At 39.3% G+C, this 22,252-nt stretch overlaps 1 long non-coding RNA gene across 1 annotated transcript in view; it reads left to right on the forward strand.

The window, feature by feature from the left end:
- The first annotated feature begins 1,730 nt into the window (after positions 1-1,730).
- LOC117033192 (uncharacterized) overlaps positions 1,731-22,252 on the forward strand; it is a 46,642-nt gene continuing 26,120 nt past the window's right edge. The window contains exon 1 of the long non-coding RNA XR_004424849.1: positions 1,731-1,873. This is a non-coding gene — a long non-coding RNA (uncharacterized LOC117033192). The remainder of the gene's footprint in view (positions 1,874-22,252) is intronic.

Consider the following 22,252-nt stretch of genomic DNA (forward strand, 5'->3'; position numbering starts at 1 on the left):
AATACATGATCTATATATCACATTGTGTTCACCACCCAGAGTCAGCTCTCCTTCCATCACCATATATTTGACCCCCTTTACCTTCTCCTACCTCCCCCTCCCCCCTTACCCTCTGGTAACCACTTTTAAAAGAGAAAACTGTGTCTGTGTTTTGGGATAGCACTTCATTGCCAGGAACATATGTAAAGAACCCTAGGCAGCATTACTATTGAAGTCTGAAAGAAAATGGAAAGCTTCCAATCCCATCACTGCTGTGCAAGGCAAAGTCATAATTGATATAATTTATACGGAAGCTATTATCAAAGGGGGTATGGCACCAAGCCCCACCAGCACGAATATTTTATCTATTTTGGCTAATTTGCTTTGCCGTAACCAATCCCATTACAGGCAGAAAAAAAATGATACATTCATATGGGCCACACTACAGATCCTTCATCAACTTTGCAAAGGCATTTTGCACGTTGCCTGAGGATGGATTTTGAACTGATTGTCTAGAGCGGAATGGGAGAGAACAAGAACCGAAAATGGAAATCTGCAATTACAGCTCAGAATATCTTTAGAGAAGCTGAACCGTTTCAAAGCCCGGGTCAGCCACAGTGGATGACAAATGAAAATGGAGAAAGATTTCTGACTGTTGGCACCCCTCACGATTCACAGAATGACTGTTATTTTTCCCCGGTCCCTTTCTCATGTCTCTCCCACCCACCCCTAGTGGCCATCTAGACAGGGCACCATTCATTTCATCTTCAGATGCATATATCCAGCAAACCTTCCATAAATAGAATTACTCCTAGGTCTCTCTCCCACGTGGTCACAAGAATGTCCTCCTATCAGCCCCCAAACATATTTGAGTTCAGCTCTTGGTTCACAAACAAAATTTAAACTGTGAAGTCCGGAAGTAGTGGGCACAAAGATCTGGCAGCTGGCGGGCAACATACCAGTGAGGATAGCTAGATCCAAAATAGTCAATAATTTGCTTAAGGACTTCAGGATTTTCATCTTCCAGGGAGCCTAGTGAGTGGTGAGACTTTGTAGTACGATGGGCTGAGTCTTATGCTGGGCATTGGAAGATGTGGGTTCTAATCCCCTCTCTTACTATGGGACATGCCACTTTGTTTCTCAGAACTTCCATTTCCTCATCGGTAAGATGCTGGGATCAGACTAGATGGATAATTGTCAACCTTTCCTCCCCCAGGGACACATGACACATCCCCACAACAGCCCCATAATTACCCCAGAATTTGAGGTGACTCCTATGGGATTAGGCTGTATGTCTCAGAATACGTTTTTAAACGCATGCCGTCTTTTGAAGACCATAACAATATAAAGATGATGTGAGACCCTTTCAGCTTTAACAGTCTCCAACGCCACGCAGAAGAGATAGATTTGTAATTTGTGTGCTTCTTTCTGTGCCAGCTTGCCTCCTAGAAAGTATTCAAATTTTTGTTGAACACAATTGAATTGGGTGGCTTAAATCTCATTCCCTCTTTTGGGTCAGGGAAGGTTCCCCTCACCTCTCGCCCTTTTCCACTGCCTTTTGTCTGCGTTTTTCTCCCCATCCCTTGCATAATCCACCAAGTGCTTGGGCAGTGGGACAGGTGCAGTTTGGCACAGAACCTATACCCATCACTTTAGACCCTAGCCCGTGAAGCACATCCAATCCCCAGGAGATCTGGACTTTGCTTAGTGACCAAATGTCAGTTTCCCTTTTCCTTTTCAGTGAGCAGCAAACAAGACTGTCCTGCAGAGGGCCAAAGCTGATAGACTTACATGGAGCACACTGGAGTCTTTTTGTTCCCGTCCTCCCTATATTTTGGAAGCTCCAGCGTGAATGTGGCCTGAATTTAAACACTCAGAGCCACGGCCATTAACAGTGAGTACTTTTGTAGATTCATGCAGGCTCTCCTGCCTTTCCTCTCCCATGGCCTTGAATGATCTGTTGTTTGTGGACAATTTGCTTGTTGTACTCCGAGAGCAGGCTGATCTTGGCTCTCCCATTGTCTCTTATAAGGGCAAACAAAAGCAGTCTTCTTAGACCAGAACACCAAGCTGATAAAAGACTGATTAAAGCCTCTTTTGTGGTGAAATTTAATAGGCCTTGGTTGAGCATTATATTTGATTAACCCCAACCAGTCATTACATGGTATTATATATACAGTACAGCTATGCCCAACAGCTCTCAGCTCGGCAGAGCTTGTCTTTGAGTTCCTGAATGGAGCCAAGACACAGTAGGCAGAGCTGGTCATCAGCAAAATGGAAGTCAATGAACTTAGCTCGGAGCCTGCAATTTTCCCTGAGTGCCTTTCCTTCTCCACCCACCCTTTATGTTCACTCTTTCTCAGACACCCAGTGCTTTCAAATTATTAGGTTCGTTCTGACAGGCAGGAAGACATTTGATAAACTCATTCACACAGAGTGATTTAATGGGTTATCCTTTCCAAAAGTAGCTGCAGTTCAAAAGAGGAACTTGAACTGGGAATTGTGGAAGCTGAAGGGATGAAGTCCTCATGGAGGTATCAGAGCCTGCCTAGTGCCTCAGCTTAGACTCTCCCTCCTTCTTCTGGGCCAGGTGGCTTCTCCCAGCTGGCTCCCCAGGACCACCCTGACCTCAGTTTGGAGAAATTAAAGAAAATCTGGTTTGACCCTCAGGTGACCCTGAAGCCTGCCCTGCTACCTGTCCTGCTTAGTGCCCTAACTAAGTGACTGGATGTTAATCTTTGATATTATTGGATATTATTGACTATTACTGGAGCAGCAAGTCTCCTTATGCTGATACCTGGTCCACCCAGGATCTCAGGCCTTCTAAGAATGGGTCCATACCTTAATGTTGCCATTCTGACCTATAAACTCTCTTTAACTTTCCCCTTCCTACCACTGATATGAACCATGAGCTTTCTAGCCAACTTCCTGGATTTCCAAGTAGTTCCTACTCCCTGTTCCTCCTCCTCTCATCCTTTATCTCTTGTTGGACCTCCGTAAGGCTGACCTGAGCCTGGCCTGTGATTTGCCACCCATCCAACCAGATTTCCTCCTGCTGCCCCAAGCCAGTGAGAGTGATGGTTCTAGATCCTAGGCCCACCTCATTTGCCTGCAGTTAACATTTTCTTCCCCTCAGTGTCACAAGAGTACTGGAGCTAAGTGTCAGGAATCCATAGTAGGAGGCCAGCCTGGATTATCAGAGAAATGTTTTCAATAGGTGAATGAATGGAATACTCCAAAATTCCACTCAAACGCCTCCCTCACTGTCAGTGTGTTCTCAAGTCTCTGTTACTGCACTGACCATGTTGTGCTTTAATTATTCGTGTAGTTTTTCATCTGTGTCCCCTACCAGATTGTGTATCTGAGAGCAAGGAACACGTTTGACTTTGATAGTTTAGTACATGGTCAGCCTTTTATTATTATTTTTTTAAATAATTTGAATGAGTTGAATGAGTGATTAAAAAAATGAGAAGCCCATGCTGAGTTGTGGAATTTCCATTCTTCACAATGCAAGGCCATACTTGACATCTATTAGTCACAATGGCACTTTTATCGGTAACAGACCTTTTGGGCTGATACTAATAGCTGCATATAGCTGAATACTTTACTTTTTCTGTCCTTTCATTTTCAATCTTTCAGTGTCGTGTTTTAGGTTTGTCTCTTATAAAAAGCATATAGCTGGGTTTACTTTTGTTATTGTCTGACAATCTCTGTTTTCTAACTTCACTAACCTAGACTTACTAAACTAAACGAACTAAGCTAGACCATTTACTTCACTTGCAATGACTGATATTCTTAAAATGATGTCTTCATTTTATTTTGTGCTATTTGTCCCACCTTTTAAATTTCCTTTTCTTTTTCCTGACTTTTTAGGACAACTTGAATTTTTAATCCGTTTTTGTTTCTCTAGCTGCTTTTTCAATTAAACCTATCCTCTTCAGGATGAGAACCCATGTGTTTTGGAATGAAGATATTTTCTGGTTTATTACTGCATACAGTAGGTCAATGGATTAGGCCTTCCTTGAGCTGAACCTCTGATAATCTAATACATGGTTTAATCATTTATTTTTTTCCATTAAAACTATGAACTAGCAATGAAAATAATAGCATGAATATCAAGTATTCTTTAATTGTGAACATTTACAAAATAAAAGAAAATAAACATACAACAAAGTTCAAAGAAATACTACAACTGGAACCATCTTATATTTTATTTAAGAAACTCAAAATCTTGTCAGTCATAACAGTTAGATGTGTCATTGGATGACAAATGACAGAAAATCCAATCCAAACTGATTCAAGCAAAAAGGAAAAGCTTTGGCTCCTGTGACTGAAAACGTCTGATGAATTGCTGGCATTAGGGGTGGCTCAGTGCAGGGACTCAACCTATCACGAAGACTTGGTTTCTCCTTTCCCTATATCCTGAGTTGGCTGTCCTCCAGGTTGGCTTCCATTTCAACCACTTGACCCTTTGATAGTCAAAAGAGGGCTGAAGCCACTTCAGATCATACATTCTCTTAGATTCAAGTCCCGCTTGAGAAAGCCAGATTTGGTTTCCCAAAAGTCCCAAAAGTTTCTCATTGACTTTGATTGAGTCATGTGACCACACCCCAAAGTGCAAGGATCGAGAATAGGAAAGGATAGATACTCAAAGAGCTACAATTAGGATTGGGGTAAATGGATGCCAAACAAGCAGCATTCACTGAAATCACTACCTTGTTTTACTCTGCTTTCCCTTACTAGGTAGGGTTAAACAGAAAGCAGCGCTCTTTCCTACTTTTCCTTAGGGTCAAAAGATTTCCAGGTCATTTGTGTTCTCCTCTGAGTTAGGCATTGGCTTCTTAGCCACAGTTTTGATATTAAAAGTCTTTGCAGAGTTGTCTTTTACTTTGGGGTGGAGGGTAGGGAGTGAGGTGGGTGGATAGTTGAGATGCTGTTAGTTATCGTTACTCCTGTGAAGGCATATTGTTTTTCACAATTTTTGCTAATCTTAATCAGGATACCTGGATTCTAGTACCATCTCTCCCATTAATTTCCTTTGTGACCTGTTTGTCTGACTTTTTAACCTATAAACAAGGGAGTTGAGCCAGAATCAGTGTTTTTCAAACTTTCTTTTTTTAAGTAACTTTTGGACTCTTTTTGCTAATGAACTCTTTCTTGGAAACCCAGTAAACATGTGACAGAGTAACATTTTATTAATGTGCAAGTGTTTCCAGACTCTCTTCCTTCCCACTCCCAGTCTGATTGAAAGGATGCTTTTTTCTACTTACATTCCCAAACTCTACTCTGAAGGTTCATTTTTACAAAAGCAGATCCTGGACTTTTGTGATTCAGGGTCAGAATTACAGTGAGAAAAATCAGGTACTCACTTCTATTGCAAAAATTAAGGGAGTCCCTAAAACTCAATAATCAAAATAAATAGTATTTTAATAATGCAATAAGCATAAATCAAGTATTCTTTAATTGTGAACATTTACAAAACAAAAGAAAATAAACATACAACAAAGTTCAAAGAAATACTACAACTGGAACCATCTTGTATTTTATTTAAGAAACTCAAAATCTTGTCAGTCATAACAGTTAGATGTCATTGTTAAAAAATCAAAATTAATGCAAAAAATCCCTGATGAGCAAAACATAAAATTTTTTTTAAAAGACGGGATCCAACAGTGCTGAGCCAGCTCATACTGGAGCCTGAGGCAAAAGGAAACACATGTGTGTCTATATGTTAGTTCTTATGTGTTAATTTTAATGGATAATTTTTTTTTCCAGAATACCAAAGTAGTTGAAAAAATATTGGAAAATTAAAAATGAGATGTATTAAAACTCCATTATTTTAATTTTAAGTATTTTATTTATGTCCAAATCAGAATTTATTATAATTTTATTTTCTTTGCCTTAAGGGAAAAAAATTTATCAATGATGTTTTTATTAAAATTCATTAACAACTAAAATTATATAAAAACATGTATATAGGGGTGCACATTTTTAATTAGCAAAGCTATTAATAAGTGCAGCCTATTTTTCTAAATTTGCTTACCATCTCCAGACCTAAATTTGATTCTCTTGTAAGCCCTTTATTTTAATAGTTTTAAAAACTAAATTACTTCCCAAACTTGTGGACAGAACTGGATCCTCGAATCCAAGAAGCAAATAGAACACCTAATTACCTCAATCCCAACAGGCCTCCTCCAAGGCACATTGTACTGAAGCTGTCTAAAATCAACGACAAACAAAGAATCCTCAAGGCAGCCAGGGAAAAGAAGACGGTAACCTACAAAGGAAAGCCCATTAGATTATCATCAGATTTTTCAGCAGAAACTCTACAAGCCAGGAGGGAATGGAACCAAATATTCAAACTATTGAAAGAGAGAAATTATGAGCCAAGAATACTATATCCAGCAAAGATAGGCTTTAGATGTGAAGGAGGAATAAAGACCTATCCAGTCATACAGAAGCTGAGGGAATTTTCTAATACACAACCTGCACTACAAGAAACTAAAGGAGGCTATTCGACCACCTTCAACAGGGACAATTTGTGGCAACCAAAGCATAAAAAGGGGGAGAGTAAAGGCCTGAACCGGAATATGGGAATGGAGAAAGTAAGCATGCTGAAGAATATGGAATACTCTAAATATCAAACTTTCTTTTACATAAACTTAAGGGTAACCACTCAAAAAAAAATCCAGAACTGAAATATATACTGTAATAAAAGAAGAAACAGAGGGAAACATCATAGAATACCACCACACAGAAGTAATAGACAACAACAAAAAGGCAAAGAAACAATGGAGACACAGGCATACCAGAAAACTAAAGATAGAATGACAGTAAATCCTCACATATCAATAATCACTGTAAATGAACTGAACTCACCAATAAAAAGGCACAGAGTAGCAGATTGGATCAAAAACTAAACCCAACCATATGCTGCCTCCAAGAGACACATCTCAGCTACAAGGACAAGCATAGATTCAAAGTGAAAGGGTGGAAATTGACACTCCAAGCAAATGGTATCCAGAGAAAATCAGGTGTATCCATACTGATATCAGATAAAACAGACTTCAGGGTGAAAAAGGTAATAAGAGATAAAGATGGACATTTCATAATGGTAAAGGGGACTATACAACGAGAAGATATAATAGTCATCAATATTTATGCCCCCAATCAGGGAGCACCGAAATATAGCAAGCAACTACTAACAGAACTAAAAGGAGAGATTGACCAAAACACAATTATACTAGGGGTCTTAAATACATCATTGACAGCTATGGGTAGATCATCCAAACAGAAAATAAATAACGAAATAGCAGCCCTAAATGACACATTAGGCGAAATGGACATAATTGACATTTATAGAGCACTTCATCCTAAAACATCAGACTACACATTTTTTTCTAGTCTACATGGAACATTCTCAAAGATAGACCATATATTGGGACATAAAATCAGCCTCAGCAAATTTAAGAAGATTGAAATCATACCAAGCATATTCTCTGATCAGAAGCCTTTGAAATTGGATATCAACTGCAAAAAGAAAGCAGGAAAAAACACAAATACATGGAGATTAAACAACATACTTTTAAAGAACGACCGGGTCAAAGAAGAAATTAGAGGAGAGATCAAAAGATACATAGAAACAAATGACAATGAAAATACATCCTACCAAAATTTTTGGGATGCAGCGAAAGCAGTTTTAAGAGGGAAATTTATACCATTACAGGCCTATCTCAAGAAACAAGAAAAATCCCAAATAAATAACCTCATGTTACACCTTAAAGAACTAGAAAAAGAAGAACAAATGAAACCCAAGGTCAGCAGAAAAAGGAAATAACAAAATCAGAGCAGAACTAAATGAAATAGAGAACAAAAGACAATAGAAAAAATTAATGTGACAAAGAGCTGGTTCTTTGAAAAGATTAACAAAATTGACAAACCCTTGGCTAGACTCACTAAGATAAAAAGAGAGAAGATACTAATTAACAAAATCAGAAATGAAAAGGGGGAAGTTATCACGGACGCCACAGAAATACAAAGGATCATCCAAGAATACTATGAAGGACTATATGCCACCAAATTCAATAACCTAGAAGAAATGGACAAGTTCTTAGAAACACATAGCCTTCCTAGGCTGAACCATGAAGAACTGGAAAATCTAAACAGACCGATCCAATAACGAAATTGAATCAGTCATCCAAAACTTTCCCAAAAGCAAAAGTCCTGGACCAGATGGCTTCACTAGTGAATTCTACCAAACCTTCAAAGAGGATCTAACACCAATCCTGCTCAAACTCTTCCAAAAAATTGAAGAGACAGTACTCCCTAACTGATTTTATGAGGCCAACATTACCCTGATACCAAAACCTGGTAAGGACAACACAAAAAAAGAAAACTACAGACCAATATCTCTGATGAAGACAGATGCACAAATCCTAAACAAAATTCTAGCAAATCAAATAAAACAATCATTAAAAAGATTATTCATCACGACGAGGTGGGGTTAATCCCTGGGGCACAAGGCTGGTTCAACATCCGCAAATCCATCAATGTGATACATCACATAAACAAAATAAAGAACAAAAATCATATGATTATATCAATTGATGCAGAAAAAGCATTTGACAAGATACAACATCCATTTATCATTAAAACACTTAATAAAATAAGTCTAGAAGGAAAATACCTTAACATAATAAAGGCTATATATGTCAAACCTTCAGCTAATCTTATAACTAATGGTGAAAAACTGAAGCCCTTTGCTCTACGTTCGGAAACACGACAGGGCTGTCCCCTATCGCCTCTGCTTTTCAACATAGTGTTGGAAGTCCTTTACAGAGCAATCAGGCAAGAGAAAGAAAATAAAAGGCATCCATATTGGGAATGAAGAAGTTAAATTGTCACTCTTGCAGATGACATGATGCGATATATAGAAAACCCTAAAGACTCCACCAAAAAGCTATTAGAAACAATCAACAAATACAGTAAAGTTGCCGGCTACAAAATCAACGTAGAAAAGTCATTGCATTCTTACATACTAACAATGAAATCTCAGAAAAAGAAATACAAAAAAACAATTCCTTTTGCAATTGCAGCAAAAGGAAAATATCTAGGAATAAACTTAACCAAGGATGTGAAAGACCTATATGCTGAAAACTATAAGACATTTTTAAAAGAAATTGAGGAAGACACAAAGAATGGAAAGACATTCCATGCTCATGGATTGGAAGAATCAACATAGTTCAAATGACCATATTACCCAAAGCAATATACAGATTTAATGCAATCCCATCAAAATCCCAATGGCATTTTTTAAAGAAATAGAACAAAACATCATCAGATTTGTTGGACCACAAAAGACCCCGAATAGCCAAAGCAATTTTAAGAAAAAAGAACAATACTGGAGGTATCACACTCCCTGACTTTAGCTTGTACTACAGGGCTACAGTAATCAAAAGAGCATGTCATTGGCAAAAAACAGACACATAGACCAATGGAATAGAATTGAGAACCCAGAAATAAAACCACATAAATATGGACAGATAACTTTTGACAAAGAAGCTAAAAAACATACGATGGAGAAAAGACAGCCTCTTCAATAAATGGTGCTGGGAGAATTGGATAGCCACGTGCAAAAGAATGAAACTGGACTGCTATCTATCACCATGTACCAAATTAATTCAAAATGGATCAAAGACTTAAGCATAAGACCTGACACAATAAACTGCATAGAAGAAAACATAAGTACTAAACTTATGGAACTTGGGTTCAAAGAGCATTTTATGAATTTGACTCCAAAGGCAATGGAAATAAAAGCTAAAATAAACGAATGGGACTATATGAAACTTAAAAGCTTCTACACAGCAAAAGAAACCATCGACAAAATAAAGAGGCAACCAACTGAATGGGAGAAGATTTTTGCAAACAGTGCCTCTGATAAGGGGCTAATATCCAAAATATACAAGGAACTCATGAAACTCAACAACAAAAAAACAAACAACCCAATTGAAAAATGGGCAGAGGACCTCAAGAGACATTTCTCCAAAGGGGACATACAAATGGCAAATAGACATATGAAAAAAAGCTCAACATCACTAGTCATCAGAGAAATGCAAATAAAAACCACAATGAGATATCACCTCACCCCAGTCAGAATGGCTATCATCAACAAGACAAATAGTAACAAGTGTTGGAGAAGCTGTGGAGAAAAAGGAACCCTCATACACTGTTGGTGGGAATGCAGACTGGTGCCGCCGTTATGGAAGGCAGTGTGGAGGTTCCTCAAAAAATTACGAATAGAATTACCATATGACCCAGCAATCCCTCCCCTGGGTATCTACCCAAAAAATCTGAAAACATTTATCCATAAAGACACGTGTGCTCCAATGTTCACTGCAGCTTTGTTTACGGTGGCCAAGACGTGGAAATAACCAAAATGTCCTTCTATAGATGAATGGATAAAGAAGTTGTGGTACCTACACACAATGGAATATTATTCGGCGGTAAGAAAAGATGATATAGGAATATTTGTGACAACATGGATGGATCTTGAGAGTATGATGCTAAGCGAAACAAGTCAGCCAGAAAAAGCAAAGAACCATATGATTTCTCTGATATGTGGTATATAAACCAAAAACAACAAAAGAACAAGACAAACAAATGAGAAACAAGAACTCATAGACACAGACAATAGTTTAGTGGTTACCAGAGGGTAAGGGGGGTGGGGGGTGGGAGATGAGGGTAAAGGGGATCAAATATATGGTGATGGAAGGAGAACTGACTCCGGGGGGTGAACACACAATGGGATTTATGGATGATGTGGTACAGAATTGTACACCTGAAATCTATGTAACTTTACTAACAACTGTCACCCCAATAAATTTTAAAAAACTAAGTTAATTACATTTAATTAACTTAATTAATTATTTTAGTGATTTTAAATGGAATATCAAGTTAAAAAAAATTTCTCAAATTCCATACCCAAAATTATAGTTTTTGGGGTATTTCCTTCTAGTCCTTTTTGTAGAGCTTTCTTTTATATATTGTAATCATTATATCCAAATAATTTGGGTATTTTTTTTTTCATTAAACCACTTACCCATGGTGCTAAATGGTCTTATAATTACCACTAAAATGACTGTAAAATATACCATTGAGTAAATTTCATATGTACTCTGTTACCCCATTAGTAGATATTTGAATGGTTTCCAATTTTGCATTGCTATGAATAGTGTATAATGCTTTATCACGCTGCTTTTTCCATATTTTTTTCTGTAAGATGGAATTTCTGAGCATTTAGAAAAAGGAATTGAATAGACTTCTAATCAAAGATGGGTGATGAGCTGATGCCAGAAATTCCCTCTTTTTCCAACCCCAACATGAAAAATGCTAGTCAATTGTGTAGCCAACTCTGAAACAATAAAGGGAGATCTCTATAGACCAGAAATAAAGAAAGAGGCCCCAACAATGAGAAGGATCCTCAGGATGATGAAGATGGGGACATGGGGTAAGAGTGGAACACAGGCCATTTGGAGTTGTACTGCAGACTCCCTGTGGCAATAGGCAGGGCAGATAGTATAGGTTTCCTGTAAAAAAGCATTCTGTCCAATTCAGAAGTGAGTGAGATAATTTTCAGAAGAAGGTAAAATCATGACTCTAAGACAGATACGAAGGTCATCTGGTAGCAGGATCCTGGTCTAGAAAGAGGAAAGGAGGCTCCTGGATAGAGAGGATCAAATTATTAGCTGGTCACCAAAGATGACATATTTTAAGAAGGATTAGTACTTTTAAATATGTCAAATACATATTATATATTTCAGAAAGACATACTTTTTTAATGCCTAGCTATAAAAATGTGTGCTAGAATGTAACTGGGGTCGCCCTGCCCTTTAGAGCAACACAAGATTGACTTACATTCCTCAATTTGTTTAAAGTTCAGTATCATCGTCAGATTTTTGGAAAAGTCCCAAGGGCAAGTTCTCATCAATTTTAGTTCTCTTTTCCTGCATCTGCAGAATTAATTGCATGGAGAATTATTTTAAAATCATACATGTTGCCTCTGTGACGATATAGGCCAGACTTGGAACAAGCCACTATCTTGGATTCCCTCACCTCTGCCCCACCTTCACTACCATGCACCACCACTGAGTCATACAAGACCATGGGTGTATGGCAGACTTTAGTGAGGGTTGGGGTGGTAGGGTTATGTTGCCAGCAGTGCACAAACTTATGGTAAAAAAAGTTGTCATCCCTGACTTTAAAATTTTCTTCACTGCTCTGACACATTGCTCAGTCCCTCCTTTCTCTGCTTTCTGACTCCCAAATTCCTATTAATTTCTCGTGCCCTTGGGATATGAGATACTTTTTCACCACACGGGTCTTCCAGAAACAGCATTGCTCTTAGACCCAGATAAGAGGGGTGCCAGTGCAGGGGACTGTGCTTTAGAGGAGCTTGTCCCCGACCTATAGACTGAGGTGTCTAGTTGTCCCAAAGGCACATACCTGCCCAGAGTTTGTCCTCCTTCGTGCCTTCTAGATGAGAAGTAAATATTTTAGGCTTTATGGCCATATGGTCTCTGTCCAGCTGTGAGCTGGAGTATGTTCAGAGCTTGGCTGTGAAGGCAGGGGTGTCCTCACATCTGTGCCAGAGGCTCCCTCTATGTGGGATGGAATTGGAGTAGGAAGAGAGGCCAGGGAAGGGGGCTGGTTCATGGGGCAGGAGCCGGGGCTGGGACCCAGCTCTCCCTAGCATACTACGTTCTGGTTCAGAACTCTGAGGCGTCCATGAAGTCCAAATTCAAACTTGGCCCTCCAGGTCATTAAGAAGGAATATATTTGTCAAGTCAGGAGAGTGGAACACATTTTATTTAACCATTTGTCAATTTAATTTATAACTTCAAATTTTTAGACATAGTATGTAGGCCTGCTTTGTCATTTTACCTAGCCCCCACCCCCACACTAATGCCAAGGGGTTTTCCTAAGCAACAATTTTGTGCCATTTTGAAGAAAAATCCTGATTTAAAAAAAAATTTGTTTCACTCTGCTACAATAATATATTTCTTCTTCGGCTCTAAACATTCAAGGTCAATACAGGATAAGTAGCTAGTATGATTTGATGTTGAAGGAGTTTGGGCAAGAGATTCTTACATCCCTCCCAAGTTCAGGATGGATTCCAGTGACCAGGGAGGGCTAAATAAACTAGTAGGGGTTCTGATGTTTGCCTGTGGGGAGAAATGCTTGCCAAAGGTAGAAACCAGGCAGAGTCTGACAGATCCAAATTGCTGTAAGCATCATTTGGTTTAGGAACCAAGTTTCCCAACAGTAAGCACTACTAAGAACGGAACTATCAGGGTTTGTGCTTGCCCTGAGAATAAACATCATGAGAGAAAAACACAATGGGGATAAATGAGCTTCATGTCAGCTCTGAGCTGTTAGGCTAGGAGGCTGGAAAAGGGACACTACAGCTGGTCAGGAGGGCTTTTCCCTCGTGTTTCTCTTGGCCATCTGTTCTGAACTGTGCCATCAGTTTCCCATTGGAAAGGTCAGAATGTCTGTGTGGGTAAAGCCTAATGTTGGCTCCACATGCCACGTTAGATGCAGCTGCTCTTGGCTTGGTCACGCCTGGGTTTGCACCCAGGACCCTCAAAAGCTCTGCGCATTATGGTAATTAGCCATCTGCTGCAGCCTTTCCAGGACTGGCTGATCACAAAAGGAAGCCAGGAAGCTCTCTGACAACAGCAGAAATGGAGGTGTGAGGAGGCGCCTCAGGCCGCTGGCCCCCTCCCTCACTCCCCTCCTGGACCCTAAAGCCTGAAGGGAATTGGCCCGGCACTCAGCACAGCCTCTCGTCTCCTAGGACCCCAGGGGAAACATGCAAGGGGTCTCCCCACTGATGCACGGCTGTCACCAATTCAAAGAGAGGAGCTAAATAGGGGACATGAGTCTGCTGAGACAATGACACTCTCTGTCATTAGGGAGACAAATACACCATTTGAGAAGGGACTTTTGCTTGGGGACTGGGTGACTAGAGATAGCATGATTGGCAATTTTTAGATTATCAGTTCTTACTGAAACTCTAAAACTGTACACGTACTTATGCACCTAGGTAGATTTGTCCCTGATTAATAGTAGCTACTAAGCGCCTAAAACTATTTAGAGTATATACATACAGCAATAGATGTAGTTACCTATGTATGCAATGATGTCCAGATCTATAAATACCTGTTGGCAAAAAGCTTGTCATGTATAAAGAACCTCCTGAGGACGAAACATTCATGTTATATATGAGTGGGTATGTGCATATATTAATATAAGCTAATATAATATGATAGAGCTATAATAATAGAGGTATAATAAAATAGCTCTAGGACTTATAAGTGTATATTTATACATATCTGTGCAGTCTATATAGTTTAAGGTTTTTTTGAATTTTAAATATACATAAATATACACGTACATATAGAGCTACATATTCCTGCGGAGGGGGTAGCATGTAGAACTCAGGACTTGGGGATTGGTTCAAGTCCCAATTCTGCCCCCCCACACCTACATGGTCATACTCATGGGAGGATTGTATTCATTGCAGCAGAAAAGGTGGAATGAAACAAACCTCAGACCCGTGGTATCACTGGCAGGACCTGACTGGTTATGTTAGAGCTCCTGGGGAGAGCTTCTAGAAGTGTGGGCGTGGTGTGGTAGGAACATGCAGAGAGGTAGCGAGAGGCTGGAGACCTGTGCTAGCAGATGAGGGCACTCAGGGGTAAAATGCAGTTCACTCCTAATTATAAGGCCAAGGCCAGAGGTGTGTGTGCGTGTGCTGGGGGCTTGGAGAAGAGCCTAACTGACTGGGAAGGTCAGGGAGAGCAGTCACAGTGGAGCTCCCTTGAGCGTAAACTTAAAGGATGCACAAATGATCACAGGCTGAGGGAAAGCTTTTCAAGATTTAGAAATAGCATCTACAAAGGCATGAAAATGCAAGGTGTGTCTTGGTGATGGTGAGATGTTTGCGGTGGCCGGAGCTAAGGGTGGTGATGAGACTAGAAGGGGGCGGTGAATGAGAGTCTGATGGAGAAGGGCTTGTGAGCCCCCTAATGAGTGAGGGCTTTATCCTGTGGCCAGTGGGGTACCACCAAAAGGTTGTAAGCAGAAGACTTATGAAATTAGATTTAGGCTTGAGAGAGGTTGTCTGGCAGCTGAGAGGGACCAGACTGGAATGGAGAGCTTGAAGATGGTTGTTGCAAGAGGTTAGGGAGATGAGGCGGTGGAGATGGAGAAAATGGGACGAAGTGAATTCAGGAGCCTGTGTGCGTAGAATTGGTAGGATTTGGGGGCATGAGAGAGAAGGAAGGGAAATGACGAGGGTTTCCAGCTTGATTAGTTGGGTGGAAGTTTATGCTCTTAATGGAGACAGAAAACATAGGAGGAGAGGTTGTTCTGAGAGGTAGAGTTGTTTTGGACATTTTGCTTTCAGAATACTGAAGCACAACCCGGTAAATACTTCTAGAATGGAGTGAAAGGAATTTACATGTACGCACACACATGTGCACAGAATCCCCTACTAAGAGTAATTAGATAGGAAGTCTGAGGAACCCATACCTGGAAAACACCAACAGACCGTCATACGATCTGGCCCCTGGCCTCCCAGAGCCCACCCCTCGCAGCTCTCTCTGCTCCAGTTGCACTGACCTCCTTGCTGTTTCTTGAACATGTCAAGCACGCTCCCATCTCAGGGCTTTAGCTCTAGCTGTTTCCCCTCATTGTCTACGTCTTCTTTATTTATTGATTGTGTGTTGCTTGTGTCCCTGTGAGAACATACACTCCATAGGCGCAGTGATCCTTGTTCATTTTGTTCACTGCTGTATCCCAAGCACTTAGAACCATGCCGGGTACATGGTAAGCTCTCAATAAATATCTGTTGAATGAATGAATATTAAAGTGAGAATTTTGATTGAGAATTTGTCTTTAAAAAGAGAAATAAAAATTATAGGAATATTTTAATGTATATTTCACAAAATGTGGTTTATAATTGCAACTAATATAGTTCTTAGAGTAAAGAATGAACCAAGTGTATCTTATTTGGGAGGATGTATAATTTTTCTGACAAAATTGTTTGACAATATGATATAACTTAGACCGATTCCTATTTGACTTTTGCAGTATGGCCATAAAAAGGGTAATCTTTTGCAAAAATATCTGAGGCTTTATCAATTGTCCCCAAGTACTTCTCTCTCTCTCTCTTTCTCTCAGTATACAAAAAGAAATAAATTTCAATTGAGATATAATTTATATATGGTGAAATGTTCAGATCTTAAGTGTACAATTAGTTTTAGGAATTCATATCAAGGCGGGACATTTCTATCACCCCAGAAAGCTCCTTCATGCACCTTTCCAGTCAGCAATCCCTCCCCAAGCAATCACTGATCTTATTTCTGTCACCTTAGATTAGTTTTTCCTATTCTAGAATTGCAAATAAATGGATTCATACAGTATATAGCTTTGTGTGTGTGTGTGTGTGTGTGTGTGTGTGCCTGGCTTTTTTCATTGAACACGATGTATTTTGAGCTCCATCCATGTTGTTGCGTGTATCTGTAGCTCATTTCTTTTTATTCCTTAGTAGTGTTCCAAGGACTCTTCTTATATTTCGTAAGGCTCATTGTGTTATCAACTTTGTGGATTTTACCAATTGTTACTTGCTCTAACTCTGACAATGGCTTTGCATGTGGTTCAAGTAGTTCTTTTTCACATTTTTTTATTTGATGAAGATCTGGATCTTCTGTAAGAGTTGCCACTTTGCAATTATTTTCCATTATATTTGCAATGTATCATCAAAAACATATCTAACAACGCATGAGAAACTGACCAAAAAAGAGCTGACCGAAAAAGAGTATGTATTTAGACATTACCAGTGGTAAAAGGGAGGATGTTTGGAATAGAGACTAACTTTATAAGTGGCACTTTATTAGTGAATATTTTGATGCTTTGATCACTTTCGCTTCACAAAGCAACCTTATAAATACAGGGGTCAGGATGATGAACACTTGTACACCAAGGCCCCTCATTCCCTGTGTGTGTGTGTGTGTGTGTGTGTGTGTGTGTGTGTGTGTGTTTGCACGTGCACAGCACACACAAATCCATGACTGGGAGATGCAGAACCACTCGAGGGTACACATTCACTCGCTTGTTGCTATTGTTCATCTGAGACTATAAACTTGAAAGCAGGCAATAACTATTTGATTCATAGACATCTATTTGATTCAATTATATGAAATTGCTAATGTTTGAGCATTTCTGATCTATAAAACCAGCAATTTCATGGGGCTCAATTTTGTGGTTTTTATACTGCAAATTTCCACCCATTAATGGGTAACAAAATCAATTTAATAGACTGGAATCAGCATTTTTAAAAAATGAAGTAGATTAGAGTAGAAAATATTGGAGGGCCTCTCATGTTGTAGGAATGGATATTGTTTTGTGAACCTTTTCTTTCAGTAATGTTTACATTATTATATCAGTTAGAATATGGATTTGGATGCTTTAACAGAGACCAAATAGTGGAGACTTAGACAAGATCGGCTTATTTCACTTTCCTGTAAGTCTGGGCTTCCAGGTTGTCCAGAGCAGTTGGCAGCTCTGTTCCATCTGCCATGCTGGCCACCCAGGTCCTTTCTGTCTGGTTGTTCCTCCATCCTCTGGGCGTTGTCCTCATCCATTGGTTGAAGCTGGTTCGTGGCCATCACATCTTCATTGCAGTCTGTGTGAAGGGATAAAAAGTAAGGCGAGGGCAAGCCACTTCCTTTAAAGACATCATGGGGCAAATACCACTTCTGTTCAAAATCCAGTGACTTCAGCTTAGTTGTATGGTTACACCAAGAGGCAAAGGTATTAGGAAACACTCTCTTTATCTAGGCAATGTGAGAGCAAAGGCAAATCCAGATAGCCCTGGAGGCTGACTTCCTCCCTGTTTGGGTAACTAAGGAGACAGCTGACTCAGCAAGTCTGAATTAACTCAGTGGAAGAACAGACTCCTGTTAACGGCTGAGCTCTAGAATTCCTTTCTCACAAGGCCACTACTCTCACAGGGAACTTCCATTGTTACACACTCACATAAATATTCCCTGACCCTTGTCCCATAAATACAGAAGGTGCCAAAAACATGTATACACATTTTAGGAAAGGAAAACTGTATTAAAATTATAATACTCAATATATACAGATAACAAAAGATGAATACAAGTCACGTTTGACTTCTGCAATTACAAGAGGTGCTCAAAGCGGTTACCATCAGTGCCCAGACGCTTCTGATTATGGTGAACTACTGCTTGAGTAACGTTGACCAAAGTGTCCACTTGTATACATTTTTTTGGCACACCCAGTACATAGAGCATTGGCAGGGGTGGGAGAGATTCTCTATTGGAAACCATCCTGGGGTGTGTGGTCCAGCCATGCCACATAAGCAAGCCTCTCTGTGAATGGATGAGGGCCTGGGGATAATGAGTGCTTTGCACCTTCTCTCTGTGTTAAGGGTGCCCCCAATAAACCCTATTTTATATCTGCACTACAAGTACTGAGTCCTGATATTGTGGGGTTTTTTTTAAAACAAAAAAAGGTGAAAATCTCTAGATAGTGAGTCTAGCTGATGCTTAAGTGTCCAAGTGACAGAATTATTAATACTTCATCCAAATATTTCTGCCTGCCTTACTCTGCTAAAAATAGTTATCTTAAAGATAATAACAGAGAATCAAATAAAAATTAGCTCTTATCCTCTAGGTCAGTACTGCAAATTGAGAAAATCAAATAATTATTAATATTTTGCCACATTTGCTTCATCACTCTCCATATGTATGCATTTATTTTCCTGAATCATTTGAGAGTTACCGACATAATTAATGCTCTTTTGCCTCTAAATACTTCAGTGTACATTTCCTAAGAACTAAGATATTCTCTTAAATAAGCCCAGTAAAATTATCTAATTAAAGAAATTTAACATTGATTTTAATACTATTATTGAATGTAATTTATATTATAATTTTGCCAAGTACCCCAAGAATGTTTTTTATCCCAATCTCAAATCCCCCCATCACTTGTCCCCCATCCATCACCCCCCCATCCGAAATCCAATCCAGGATCACACATTATGTTTAGTTGTAATGTGTGCCAAAATTTTTTTTAAACTTTCCGATCCTATGCTATTTCCTTCAGCCATTGGACTCCTCTGTTTCCTGCTGGTGCCTTTATAATACTGTACTTTGGCATTTGTTTTCTTTTCATGGTGGTAGTCAGGAATGACCTTAGAAGTTATAACCACACAGTCAGACCAAACGTTGAGATAGAGCCAGAATTCAATCAGATATTATTTAAATATCTATTTAAGGTGTGGCTCTGGGAGATAGGAAACAAGAAAAGAATTCCATAAAGTTCAAAGATCCTCAGACTTGCCAGGAAGCTTTTTAAATATTTAAAGAACTGAAGAAATGTAAAATGCAGTAGATTTTTCCAGGTAGATTGGAGAATTATGTAGTATGTAACTTGACCACACCCTTCTTTAAATTCTGGAGTTAGAACTATGCAAACAGGCTCAGACTGGCATTTGAGGCCATGAGAAAAATTGCCCTGGAACTTGCAGCTGCAGACTTCAAACCTCAGCCAGTATCTCTGGTCCATGAACAACTCCATCAATATTTACAGGGAAGGGAAGTCCAAAATTGTTTAGGATGACATATTTGTTTCCTAAGCAGGTTAGAAATAGAGATTTATAATTATGTATATGCATAGATATGATACATATCAAATTAAAATATTAGAAATAATCTATACATTTTGGTGTTTTAAGTCCTCGTCATGTTTAAGAGACTTCGGGGCTTTAGACTATCTCACAGATTAATCTCATGGGTTTAATGTAAAACATATATAAAATATATATTATGGCTCTAACGTAAAATGATCTTAGGCCTTTTTGAGCCTGGCCTTTGCTCGGGGCCCGCTCCAATCCCTTCGGAGTGTACTTTCTCTTCTAATAATGGCCTTCACCCACTGCTTTCTGCTCGGGCCCGCTTCTACCTCTTGGAGGTGTACTTTTTCTTCTAATAAACTGTTCTTTCACCACTTTAATAAATAAATAAATAAATAAATAAATAAATAACATAAAATAAAATGAATATAGACTTCTGATTTTAGGTTGGAATTTTCCCTAGTTTGTTAACAGTATTACAACAGTCAAAATAATAATAATAATAATAATAATAAGATTCACCATATTTATGAGTTTGATTTATTATTAGACTTACCAGACTTAAGGTCTTGGGAAAGCCTTATTAGTCAAAATTGTAGCTCTTCAAAGGGAATAGAATACATTAAATATACAAATACATTTGAAATATTTAAAGGGATTTAATTTACTAAGTTTATAAGTAAAACTTTATAATTAAAGGATCTTTCAGAGTGATTATTAAAATTTTCTAGAGCAATACACAGAATATTACAATCAATCACCAGAATTTAAAGTTTAATAACTAGGTTTCTTATTTTATGACCTTAATAACTTGAATATTCATTTTGAAAAACAAAGTGAGTTTTGTGTAATCTTTTCAGCGCTCAAAACCCATCCTCAGAGGCCCTGAAACCTCACATTTACAGAGATGGTCTCCTCCCTATCCGGTTGATGCGATTACCAGCAGGAAGCTTCAAGCAGTGGCTGGGAGCCTCTGCCCAGACGCCCTTTTATTTCTGGCACTGGCAGAAAGTGCTTTGTTCTCACCCACAGAGGAGCCAAACTCTATGGGCAAAGAGCCCATAGTTTTCTCCATCGGGATCACGGCTGACTGGGGCCTTCATTACTAGGGGAAGCCAGTGTTTGGAGATATTTCTACCTCCACCCTTCTAAGTGCCTTCCAGCTTGGCAGATGGGGCATGTGTTATGATTTTGGTGATTTTTGATTGAGATAATGTGAAATCAGACCTGACTGAGATAAAGCTAACCTTTATCCTTACCTGGTCTTCCATAGTGTTTTTTCTTTCAGACATAGTTTTATTAAAAGGAGCCACCTGCTTTTACTATTTTAGCTTTGCCCCCGTAAAATGATGCCTCCTGTAAAATGATTTACGTCTGCCCTTCATCAGGAAAATTCTCACCTGGTTCTGTTCACTCTTACCTTGATCTTCTGTTAATCCCCCATCCCACACAATGTGTCCACGTCCCTCACTCGGGGTCTAGACCGTTGAATGCAGGCAACATAGCCACAGGTGACAGGCTGGTGACTGAGAGAAGAGCCTGGTACTAAGTAAGACTCCTCCACATGCTGGTTCTTTGGGTGCTTGTTCATATGTCCTGAGTCTCCCTTCCACCTCCTACCTTCCATCCTCCAGGACTACCCCCTCCCCCAGTCTGTGGAAGCAGAACACCCCTCCATATTAAACAGCAACCAAATCTTTATTTCTCCACTTTGACCAACAACTTCTTTGAATCTTTGTTTCTGTTTCTGTGTGACTTGAGGAAAGAAAACTTCCCCTTGCGTAGCAGTAAGGGAACAAAAGCAAAGAGGAGAATACTCAGAAATGTATATAGATAGCATCCTGCTAAAGTGGAGATAGTTTATTTTATTTCATCTTATCTTATCCTTTTAAAGAGGGAAAGGGTATATGCACTCAAGTAAGATGGACAAGAAGACAATGTTTGCCCCAAACTGCAAGATTGGATCCAAAGTACAAACTCTGGATATGAACTCTGCTTCACCACTTATTAGCTGTGTATCCACAAATAAGTTATCTATATGTCCAAGCCTCAATCTCCTCATAAGTAAAATGGGATTAAAAAGAAAACATACTTGCCTCATACGATTGCTACAAGGACTAAGGAGAAAAGGCTTGTTGTAAAGCACTTAGCGTAGTGCCCAACACGGCGTAAGTCTTCAATGAGCCGTAACTGTCATTATTATCATCATCGGCATCTTGAGTATTAGCTCTATGCCAGCCGAGTGGGCCGGGAGAGACTATGATATCACGTTAAAACTTCACCTGGAAAATTCAAGACACCTGTTGACATCAAATCATCCCACTACAGTGTAGCCACAAGACTAGCCGCAAATACTGCCCGGTGGAATTTTAAGAGCTGTGCCCTCATCGTGATTCCAGGGAAACTAAGGACAGTGTCGGATGTGTACTTTGTATTGTCTCTCCAGTTTTCTCAACAAACTCACAAAGGGAAGGTCAAAAGGCATCTTACTTTATATAATGGATGAGTTCCTGAAAAGTTAAAGAACTTTTCAAAATTCAACTCAGTACT

This window comes from Rhinolophus ferrumequinum, chromosome 13, assembly GCF_004115265.2.
Source record: "Rhinolophus ferrumequinum isolate MPI-CBG mRhiFer1 chromosome 13, mRhiFer1_v1.p, whole genome shotgun sequence".
NCBI lineage: Eukaryota > Metazoa > Chordata > Mammalia > Chiroptera > Rhinolophidae > Rhinolophus > Rhinolophus ferrumequinum.